A 10,765-nucleotide genomic window follows, 5' to 3' on the forward strand; every position below is an offset into this window, starting at 1 on the left:
AGCATAAAAATTAGAGCAGATTTTTAAAAGCCCCCAGCTCAGCTGACGGAGACTCCACAGCCCAACGTGCACCCGCTCTCTTCACATGCTCTCCACACCGAGCAGATTTTTCACTGTTATTAGCATTTAAGCTTCTTTTTACTTTTTTTTTCCCCCCTTACTCTCGTAAAAGATTACAAATTGGCATCACCCATCAGCAGCCTCAGCTGAAGCACCACCACCCAGACTCAGAGAAATTAAGATTTTTAAATACCCAACAGTTGCCTGAGAAAATAGACCAGAAAACACCAGTTCTCACACAGGAAAGCTTAAAAAGTGGAGTAGAATGTGCTCAAAACCAGCCTCCAGACCACGGGCGCTGACAGCTTCCCACCCCCCTTCCCAGCAGGATTCCAAAGGCAGCGTTTTGCCCAGATTTTAAGGCTGCACAAACCTGCTTAGGACGCTTGTGATTTGAAATAATTGCCTACACAAGCTTTCCCCTAACATTGATGGGAGTATTTTTTATGGCCGTGCATCGGTGGCACACAAATTACGTAACACTTGGCTGAGAACCCTCCGAAAAAGCAGCTCTGTGCCGCTAATCCCTCACGCAGGAAGGAGGAAAATATTTAAAAGCTGCATACAAATCATTCCTGTGAGTGTCGTGCAGACTGGTTTAAATTAGATGGGGTAAAAATATATGTGAGCTGATCACGAAACACTAGAATCTTTGCTATGGAGACACCGGTTCCTCTCCGCAGCCTTTTACAACTGAAATACAGGGAATTCTCCCCGGCAATGGAAGGAGCACACAGGCACCTTTACTAGAGCTCATCAAGGAAATACGAGGAGAATAACAACGCCCATGTAAATATTTTCCAGTATTATTTGCTTTGCTGTACTGAAAAGCAGCAGTACCTGCCACTACTTGCTCTGGGTCTACCACCATTAAATCTTAATACCCAGGAGGAATTTCAATCCGTAAGGCAACTGCTGAGCCTGAAATTCAGGTACAGGGCAGGAAGAGGGGCAGACCTCCTCAGAAAGCCGTCACTCCATAATTTTACAAAATGTAATTAACCAGCTCCAGCCCTGTGCCTTTCCTTCCCTAGGAGAAGGATTTCTTCACCGAGTAATTAGCCTGTCCCAGTTAAGACTCAAGTCACCATACAACATATTTTCCCCAAAACAAAGCCACATGCACTATTTAAAAAAAAATATTGCCATTTCCTCACAGCCACTTAAATCTCTTCCCAGCTTTTGGCTTAGTCACTGCCTGGATCTAAAACTCAGTGAAACCAACCCACCACTGAGGGAGCCGCTAAAACCCTGGGTTTATTCCCACACTGGAGACACTTCATCATTCCAGAGCACTGCCTCCTTTTAATGTATAGAAAAGCTGGAGGTAAGGGAAAAAAAACCTCTTAGTACTTCAAACACATGTCCAAAAGCCACAACATAAAGACAAAGAGGACAGATTAAACGCTGTAAAGACACACTCGTCGGGAACCTTCCTTTGAAGTGTCTGCAGGAAACACTGTCATCACGCAGCCATGTTACAATTACACAGTTAAAATAATCAGCACCAGTTGTAAGTAGCCCATCTGGTTCCCTGGAAAGGGAACACTGCTGGTACAGTATTGATTAACACGACGAGTCTCACTGACCCCAGAGAAATGCATTTGTCTGCTCTGCTGAGCAGCGGAAGAACGCGGCACGACGCCGTGCTACGCTTGGCTTTGTTCACGAGCATTTGGGGGGACTCAGTCCATTAAAACACGAGTGGAAAATAAAATAATCTTATCAGGTTGCCTACCACACACGAAGGAAGAAATTAAGCCAAAAGGTTTTTGTTCTGGGGCTTTTTTTTAACATTTCTTCCCCCATCCAAACCCAGCCCTCAAAGTGGACAATCTGCAGGTTTAAGTCTGCGAAAATGCTGTTGCAACATCATAAAAACAAAAAACTGACCATGGCGGGGGAAAAAAAATCAGCTCGCTCTGAACCATGCTTTTTTATGAAATGGAGAAACAGACAAGAGTTCATTTCTAAAAGCAGAAGCAGAACTGAGCAGCAGAACCAAGTGTGGAACACGAAACACAACATCTCCAGTTTCCAGCCAGCGCCGATATGGCCGGGGCTCTTCGGTCACTATTTACACCCGGAACGAGGCGATACCAGCCTCGGGAACCGAGGGCTCGCCGTGCTTTCCGAGCCCTGCGTGTTGTTTGCTGCACGGGCAACTCGGTTTGCAGCGAGTTTGGCAAAGCGAGCCCTCGCACTGACTCACACAGCCCGGGGTGACACAAGCCCCGGCTCGCCGGACGGGTTCACAGCAAAGCCCTTCTGCAGGCTGGATGTGCCCCGGCAGGTCCGAGAGCTCCCGGAGCACGGGGGAGCCCTCGCGGAGCCAGCGGGACCCGGAGCTGCTGCGGGCCGAGGCTGAGCCCCGCCGAGCCCGGCACAACCCGGGGCCGAGCAGACTGCGAGCCTCGGACGGGCTCGCACGGAGCCCCGGACGGGCTCGCACGGAGCCCCGGACGGGCTCGCACGGAGCCCCGGACGGGCTCGCCCAGCCCTCCCGGGCAGCCCCTGCCCTGCCGAGCGCTTCCCACGGACACAAAACAGGCACGGAGCTCTGGAAGCAAACGCCAGAGTTTCCCTGCCACAGCGCGGTCCAAACCCCTCCACAGCCATCTCGGACTACTCCAACCTGGAATCTACCAGAAAATCCAGGCTGAAAACGCCAACTTTTCCCGTTTTTAAGTTAATCAAGTTAAATATTGAGCTCTTGGTAGGGCACACACAAAGAATGTATCGATGCTGCTGGGAAACATGTGAGAGTTAATCTCCTTTTCCCTCTCCATGACTCCGTGGAGTGGTTCCCCCCCCCCCCACAGAAAAAGGAAATAATTGGAGTCATTACATAAAAATGTTCCATTTTATGAACAAAACAAAGAAAGGAGAAATACACTGAGCTCCAAGTTCCTTAAAATTATATAAATCTCAGGAAAGCACACAGCCACTACAAGGCAGCACAGATGTTTTCACCTAAAAATCTTTGCCTACAGAGAGGGTAAAAATAATGTGTGTGCCCAATTTCAGAAGCCATCTCAGGAGGGAATTTTGCTTCAAGAGCTGCCTGGAATTCGCTCTCTGCCTATAGAGCCGTGTCCCCAGTGGTGAGAGAGCACTTTGTGTACAAAACCAGGAGGGGGGAGGAACCCTTTCCTGCAACTGGATATCAAAACACATCCCCAAGCCCGGAGGAGAAGCCAAGCCGTAAACACACGGCCCCTGTGCCTCAATGAAGGGCCCGTTCTGAGCCGCACAGCCCGGACAGCTGCTCCCTCTGGGAAAGGGCAGAGGGCACCGAGGGCCCGGCTCATCCCCGCTCCCTCCGAGGTCATTTGCCTTTCTAAACACGAATCCATCCCCGGCCTGGGGGAGGCTCGTCCTGAGCTGCAGCTGTTTGGGTTTTTTGTTGGTTTTTTTTTTTTCCCCCTCTCTTCCTTTCTGCTAAGGGGCAAAGGTGTCGAGCAGCCCCTCCCCGGCACACAAAGGCTCCTCGGAGGACAGAAACACGGAGCGATTTAAAGATTAAACTGGGAAATAAATGAAAGCGGCGGGGCTGGGGCCGGCTGGGCTCGGTGCGGCCCCGGCCCTGCGCACACACAGGCAGGGCTAACGCCTACCCGGGGATGATGAAATGGGAAACGGAAATTACCATTTCAGACAACTTTTGGTATTGTTCCTCCCAGCGCAACGCTCACCCCAAAACGCATTTCCCCCCCACCCCGCACCCCTGCGAAAAAAACATCCCCACCCCAAAAACCGGGGTCCGGAGGGCGGGGGGGTGCCCGCGCTGCGGGCCCGGCACGGAGCTCCGAGTTCCTCCCACGGCTCCCCACGAGCCTGCGCACCCCGAAACACCGACCGGCCCCGGGGCTCCCCCCGCGGCCCCTCCGAGCCGCCATGCCCCCACCCCCGGCAGCCCCCAACAGCCCCTCACCTCCTCCGCCGCCCCCCCAAAATCCCAACGTCCTCTTCCCACCCGCGCTGCGGCGCTTCCTCCCCTCGAGCCGACCCCGCGCCGCCCCCAGCCCGCACCGGGTCCCACCTCCTGCCGCTACCGGTGCCCCCCCGTCCATCCCCCACCCCGTCCCGCTGCCCCCCCTTCGACCTCGGCCCCCCCACTCCAGGTGCCGCTCCCGGTGCTCCCCGAGGCCGCACAGCCCCTCTCTCCGGGACCCCCCGGCCCCTCTGCCCTCCGCCCCTTGTCTGCAGTACCCGGGTGCCCCCCCCGCGCCATTCGCCCGGCGCTTACCAGTGCTCGGCGCTCAGCGGGCCAAGGGCAGCCCCGCGGCGGAGCGAGGCCTGCGGCTCGGCCGGCCCCGCCGCATAGAGCAGGGGCTGGGGGGGGTTTGGGGGCGCCTCTGGGGGCTCCGGGGGTCCCGGGGTCCGGCCCTAGCGCGGGGGGCGCGCGCCGTGGCGGCTCCGGGCCGCGCGCTCCATCCCCCGCGCGCCGCTGAGACAGCGCCGCTCATTGGCCCGATGAGACGGCGCCGCTGATTGGCGGGCGCGGCGGTCCGGGGTGGGGGGAGGAGCCGCGGCATCCCTCCCCCCCTCCCAGCCCGGCGGCGCGCGGGGGGTGACGGGAGCGCGGCCGCGCGCGACGTGTCCCGGCGGCGCCACCGCCCATTGGCTGCGCGAGCCGGGCGGCGCTTCCGGGGCGGGGCCTGCGGGGGGAGGAAGAGGCCGGGGACCCCCCCGCGAGCAGGACCGGCACCGGCCTGTAGGAACGTGCTGAGCTCCGGGACCGGCCCCACCGGGACCTGCGGGCTGAGCTGAGCCCCGGGACCGAGCCCGCCGCGCTGCCCCGGCATTGCGGGATCACCGGAACGGGCACTCCCCGGTTGGCAGTGGCACCGGGCACCGGGCGGTGGGCGGTGCTGCCGGTGTTGGTACTTGGAGCACCGGTGTACCCGGAAATCGGTGTTGGAACAAGGCGCCGGTTTGGGAGGCGCGTCGGTGCTGGGGCACCCCCGGCTCCTGCGGCACTCGGACACAGTGCTCGGGTCCGCTCCGGGCCCCGTTCCTCCGTCACATCCCCATGGAAGCTCCCGGTGCCGTGTGTGCTGTGTCCCAGCAGGACAGTGAGGGGTGACACAGCTGCCATGGTGGGGGACAGCCGGGGGATCCCCCTGGACAGCACAGAGACAGGCTGGCACAGCTGCTCGCTCCTGCCCACGCCAGGTTTTGGGTTTCTTTTCACACAACACCAAAATGCTTCGTGCAGCTTTTACGTGCAGGGTGGTGCCTCCTAAAAAAGCGTTCTAAGCATCTCCTAAACAGGTCATTCCTGCTGGATAATGTCCGTCATTCCTTCGCGCTCCTGGAGCGTTCCAGGAATGACTGGGTGACAAGGTGCTGGTTGATGACAGGCTGGGATCCATTAGTCACAGGTGGAGTTTGGGCAGGAATTGTTCCCTGTGAGGTGGGCAGGCCCTGGCACAGGTGCCCAGAGCAGCTGTGGCTGTCCCTGGGTCCCTGGCAGTGCCCAAGGCCAGGCTGGACAGGGCTGGGAGCCCCCTGGAACAGTGGAAGGTGAGATGCGATAACTTTGGGGTTCATCCAGCCCAAACCATGGCCCTGTTCTGCTGTGTGTCTGCACTTTGTACCACACCCACTGCCCCAGCCCCTCTGTGTCACCCAGGCAGCCAAATTCCAGGCAGGAATCCTGTCCAGGAGCAGGTCCCAACCCTGGTGTGGGTGGCAGAGCTGTCACCAGGTGTTGTTTTGGTTGCCAGGATGGGGAAGCCTGCAGGCAGCAGCTCTGCCATGACCTCATCTAGAACATTGCTGGTTTTTAACCCGCCTGTGCCAGGAGCAGGGTGCAACTGGGATCTCCCCTTTGGCACATGCGGGGCCACTGGGGGTCACACACTTGGCAGCCCAAGGGACAGCTCTGGTGTGCTGGGGGTGCCTCAGGGCCCCAGGAACAGAAACCCCTGTGTGTGCTGGGCTCAGCAGGAAGCACTGCCTCAGGAGCACGTGGCCAGCTCTGCTGTTAAATAACAGCAGGAGAGAGGTTTATTCTGAGCCTGTTAAGCTGGTCCTGTGTTCCACTTAGGCTTAGTCTTTTTATCTCTACCCATCTTCCTGCTCTGTAAGACCTACTAAACCAGTGAAAAGAAAGGGGTTGGGGTTTTTTTTTGGCTTCCTTTCCATTAAGCTTCTTGTCACAGCTCCCTGCAAACGCTGCAGGTGAGTGTTGGCCTCTGAGCACAGGAGAGGGGAAATACATGTTTTCATTTCCTAAATATAGCTTTCTGTAACTGCTTCCTTGACAACCTTGAATGTCATCCAGGTCAGAGATCCAGTGCTGGGGAGGAAGTTAAACCCTTTCTGTGTCACCCTGACCTTTTTCTATTTGAACACAACAGCCTGGTTCAGGGAGGAACTTTCAAGTACTTAGAGAAGGAAAGCTGACAGCAGGAATGGGAGGATTATTTCCTTGGGGGCTGTTCTGCTGATTTTCTGGGTGAGACTTGTGTGATGGGGATGTTTAACCTGCCTGGCTTTGTTACCCTGGGCTGGCTTTTGCTCCTTAATTGCAAAACTTAAGACAAAAAAAAAAATCAAGTCAATTGTTGAGCACCTTTGTCCTTTGATAAAGGTTGTAAGCTCTTAAATCCTAAAATAAAACAAATACCCTGGTGCTGAGGAGGAAAGAGAACATTGTGTGAGGGCAGGGAAATTAGGCCACTTGGGGAATGTGCTGTCAGGCCTATTTCTGTCTGTCCCAGCGAGCTAAAAGGACTCTGACTTTGGGGACAGAGCTCCTGACCCTCCACTCCTTGCTCTGGCACTGCTCCCTGGCTCGCTCTGGGGATGGCACCTGTGCCAGCAACCTGTGGGTGACCAAACTCACCTCAGTCCTTCAGCAGCTGTGTTGTGAGGGAGGGAACCATCATGCCAATCCTGAAGTGAAAAATTCCTGGGCTGTGCCTCTGTGGGTGCAGTTCCCTGCTGATTCAGCTCCTCACAGGATGGAGGGGTGGCAATCTATCTTTAACAGATGAAACAAGGTGTGATTGATGGCTGGTACAGGGTAAACCCTGAGTGACCAGTCAGTGCCAGCATGGCAGAGGCCAAGAGAATAAAACCTGAGAAGAGCTTTGATGAGGAAAACCTTTCCTTTAAGCTTGGCTCATGTTTTAATTAACGTCATCTATTAACATTTTGAAGAGAAATGGGTTTGGCAAACCAAGCAGCCATTTGGGAAGGCAGTGAGGAGTACAGCTGCTGTACTGCAGCAGGAACCTCCCTGGCTCTGTACAGACTGTTTTACTGAATAAAGCTACTTTCAACCATCCTTGTATTTCTCTGCTGTTGTTATTGTTGTTAAGGACACTCCAACTTAAGCTGTTCCACCTGTGATACCATAAAGAAATAAAAGTGGGGGTTTTCACCTGCCTTATAGTGTGGTGACTGCTCAGAGCTCTACAAGATGTAATTAAGGCTAGGTTCATGGAACAGCTCTCTCATATTCCAATCTGCATTGTTTTGAAGGTGTAACTCCTTGGCACAGCTTGCTTGCCCCCAGATCTGTGTGTTTTGAAGGTTTAATTCTTTGGTGCAGCCCACTGAGCACCCAGCTGAGTCCCAGTGAAGCACCAGGGCTGGGATCAGGATAGGCAGAGCCACGGCCCAGGAGCTGATGTAGCTCCTGTAGCAGCAGCATTTTTGGATCCCTCAAAGCTGGGAGCTGCTGCTGTGGTGGATAAAGTCTGTTTGCAAGGCTCCCAGCAGGATTTACTTACGCCTGTGTGAAGAGTGGTCCGTGGAGCTTTGTCCCTGGTGCATCCTCAGAGGATGGATTTGGGGGGAAGCGCTCTCCTGCTGCTGGGTAAACGCCTCTATTGATGTTCCAGGTGTGAACTCATGACAGCCCGGCTCTAATTACTGTTTGTATCGTTACTAATGACAGGCTTTAGGTTTCCAGGCTGCTTATGGATTTCAGGGGTGTGGAGTGACAGTTGCTCACTCGGAGCTTAGTGACCTCCTCTGGTCTGAGGGCTCTGGAGATGGCTTCAGCCACCTCCCGCACACAGATGGGCTCGCTGAGCCCCGCTCACTCCAGCAGCTCTCCCGGGAGGGAACCCCTGCAGAGTCATCTGCTCTGAGTCACCTCAGACAGCCACCTCCCTCCCCCTGCTCTGCCCCTCTGCCCTGCCCTGCCCCTCTGCCCTGCTCTGCCCCTCACCCTGCTCTGCCCCTCACCCTGCCCACTCTCCCCTGCTCTGCCCCTCTCCCCTGCTCTGCCCCTCACCCTGCCCCTCTCCCCTGCTCTGCCCCTCTCCCCTGCTCTGCCCCTCTGCCCTGCCCTGCCCCTCACCCTGCTCTGCCCCTCTCCCCTGCCCCTCTCGGAGTGCTGCTCCCTCTCCCCGTGTTGGCTTTCCCGGAGGTTCCTAAGCCCCGGCTGGCAGACGGAGCGGTGGCTGCTGTGGGGTGGCCGAGTCCCCATGATCCCCTGCCTCCAGCCATCTGTCACCTGCCTGTCTTACACTGCCAGGGCTTTAGAGGTGACCCCAAGATGGATTTGTACCCCAGTGCCGTGTCCCAGGCTCGCCCTGGGGCTGGGGAGGCTCTGTGCCCCAGGGAGGAGCAGTGTCAGTGCCCATGGAACTGGAACTCGCTGTGATCCCAAGCTGTTCCTGGAGGAGTGAAAAGGTGTGATGGGTTTGGACTGGCTCATGGAAAAAGGCTGAGCAGCTCTTTCCTGGTGAGGAGTTTTACTGTGCTCGAGGGAAAACCATGTGGTCTTTTAAGCACATCCTTTGTTGCTGAAAACCCTAAGGTTTTCCCGAGCTCTTGGCCTTGCTGTGCTGAAGGGGAGCATCTATCCCTTGACCTTGATTTGTCATCTGCCAACAAGTAATCAAAAAAATCCCATCTGGTGCATGACAGAGATACACAGTGCTGGGGGATGCCAGAAGCTCCGGGCCCTCGGAGCTGGGTGCTTTGTCCTGCCAGAGCAAAACCCTGGCTCAGCTGCTGGAGGGAAATTTCATCCTGTGAAAGGTCTGAATTTACCTTCCAGCACCTTCAGCTCCGCATGGAATCCTTTGATTCATTGATGAGAAGCCTGTGGATGGCGCAGTGGCCACCTGATTGCAGGTATCCATTTACCCCCCTGGCAAGGTGCTGTGTGGAAATGAGTCAGGGATAGGCTGGGGGGGCTGAGGAACTTCCTGAGCCCCAGAGGGCAGGAGTGTCTTACAGGGAGCTTGGAAACAGGAGAGGGGAATTCTCAGACAAAGCAGAGCTGTGTTTCCCATGGAAACTGGCTTCTCTTGGCCTGAAAAGAACAAGATGTGGCTGCTAATGCTGCTTCCTGCTCCTAACCTGCTCAGGAGATAAAGCAGGGATTTCAGCCTCCAATCCAGCACCTTTCCCCGGTGGTAAACAGACGTGGCATTACTGGGTGATGTCATGGCTGGAGCACATCCCAGCAAGGCCAAGCCTGGGTCAGGTTATATCTGGCCTCTCAGAATAATGGCTTACTCCCAAAGGAGCATATTGCCAGTCCAAGGACAGTGACTGAAGCCACCTTTCCCAAGGTCACCTCTGGCATGCATGGAGGGGACAGCCTGGGCTGCCCACACAGGGCAGAACCTCCTGACTCTCCTTCCTGGCACCACTCTGTGTTGGCACCTGTGAGGCAAAGACCCAGCCCTCCTTCGTGGAGTCATGGAATGGTTTGGGTGGAAAGGGACCTCAAAGCCCATCCTGTTCCACCCCTGCCATGGCAGGGACACCTTCCACTGTCCCAGGGTGCTCCAAGCCCCATCCAGCCTGGCCTTGGGCACTTCCAAGGGAAGCCACAGCCTCTATGTCCAGCTTTCCTGGTGCTCTGTCATCTGGTTGCCTTTGAAGCACAGTGTGAAAAAAGGGAGAGAAATTGTGTCAACTCCAGCTCTGTGATGTGTCTGTAAATAACCAGTACTCCCAGTTCAGCACAGCTTGGTCACATCCAGGCCTGGATCTTCCAGCTGGGAGTCAGTGCAGCCTCCCGGGGTGTTCCATGTGGGATCCGTGGGTGGAGGTGCCCCCAGCTGCCACATCCCCTCTGAACAGCCCTCATGTTCTAATTGGCACCGATCTGTGTGTGTGTAAATTTAACTATTTGATCCAATCAGTGACACAAAGAGATTTCCAGGCGTGAGGGGACATTAACATGCCAGGGATGGGGCAGCCACAGCTTCTCTGGGCAACCTGTGCCAGGACCTCACCACCCTCAAAGTAAACATAAATTTCTACATATTTGTTCACTCCCTTTCCCTCAGAGCACAGTTCAGTCCCTCACTCCCATCACAGACACCCAGGCTGTTTTCTACCAGAGCTCACTCCTACCTCGGGCTGTCAGAAGGGGAACCTTCCTCAGCAACAGCTGCACAGGGAGAGAGCTGGTCCCTTTCCTCGCTGCTGAACCTAAGACTGCAGAGGTTGTTCCTTCTTTTCCCAGGCATTACAATTACATGGGATTAGGGGGGATAAAATCTCGGAGCCGGGCTGGTTGTGTGCTCACACCACCAGACTCCAGTATCAGGCCCCCCCAGCGGTGGCTGCAGCCTCTCTGCTAACCTTACAGGGACCCTCTCGCCCCTCCCAGCCGTTTGTTCTCCTGCCTAAATAACTTGGGCCCAGGCCAAGGCCGGGCCGCTGGAGAGCCCGGAGAAAGCCGGGGCTGGCGGGGAACCGTCTGTTCTATGAGACG

At 55.8% G+C, this 10,765-nt stretch overlaps 1 protein-coding gene across 1 annotated transcript in view; it reads right to left on the minus strand.

Moving 5' to 3' along the window:
- Positions 1-4,527, minus strand: part of ANKRD11 (ankyrin repeat domain containing 11) — a 130,648-nt gene extending 126,121 nt beyond the window's left edge. The window contains exon 1 of the mRNA XM_054640918.2: positions 4,310-4,527. The gene's annotated coding sequence lies outside the window, so the exon portion shown is untranslated. The remainder of the gene's footprint in view (positions 1-4,309) is intronic.
- Positions 4,528-10,765: the final 6,238 nt, after the last annotated feature.

The sequence above is a fragment of the Agelaius phoeniceus genome, chromosome 12 (assembly GCF_051311805.1).
Source record: "Agelaius phoeniceus isolate bAgePho1 chromosome 12, bAgePho1.hap1, whole genome shotgun sequence".
Taxonomy (NCBI): domain Eukaryota; kingdom Metazoa; phylum Chordata; class Aves; order Passeriformes; family Icteridae; genus Agelaius; species Agelaius phoeniceus.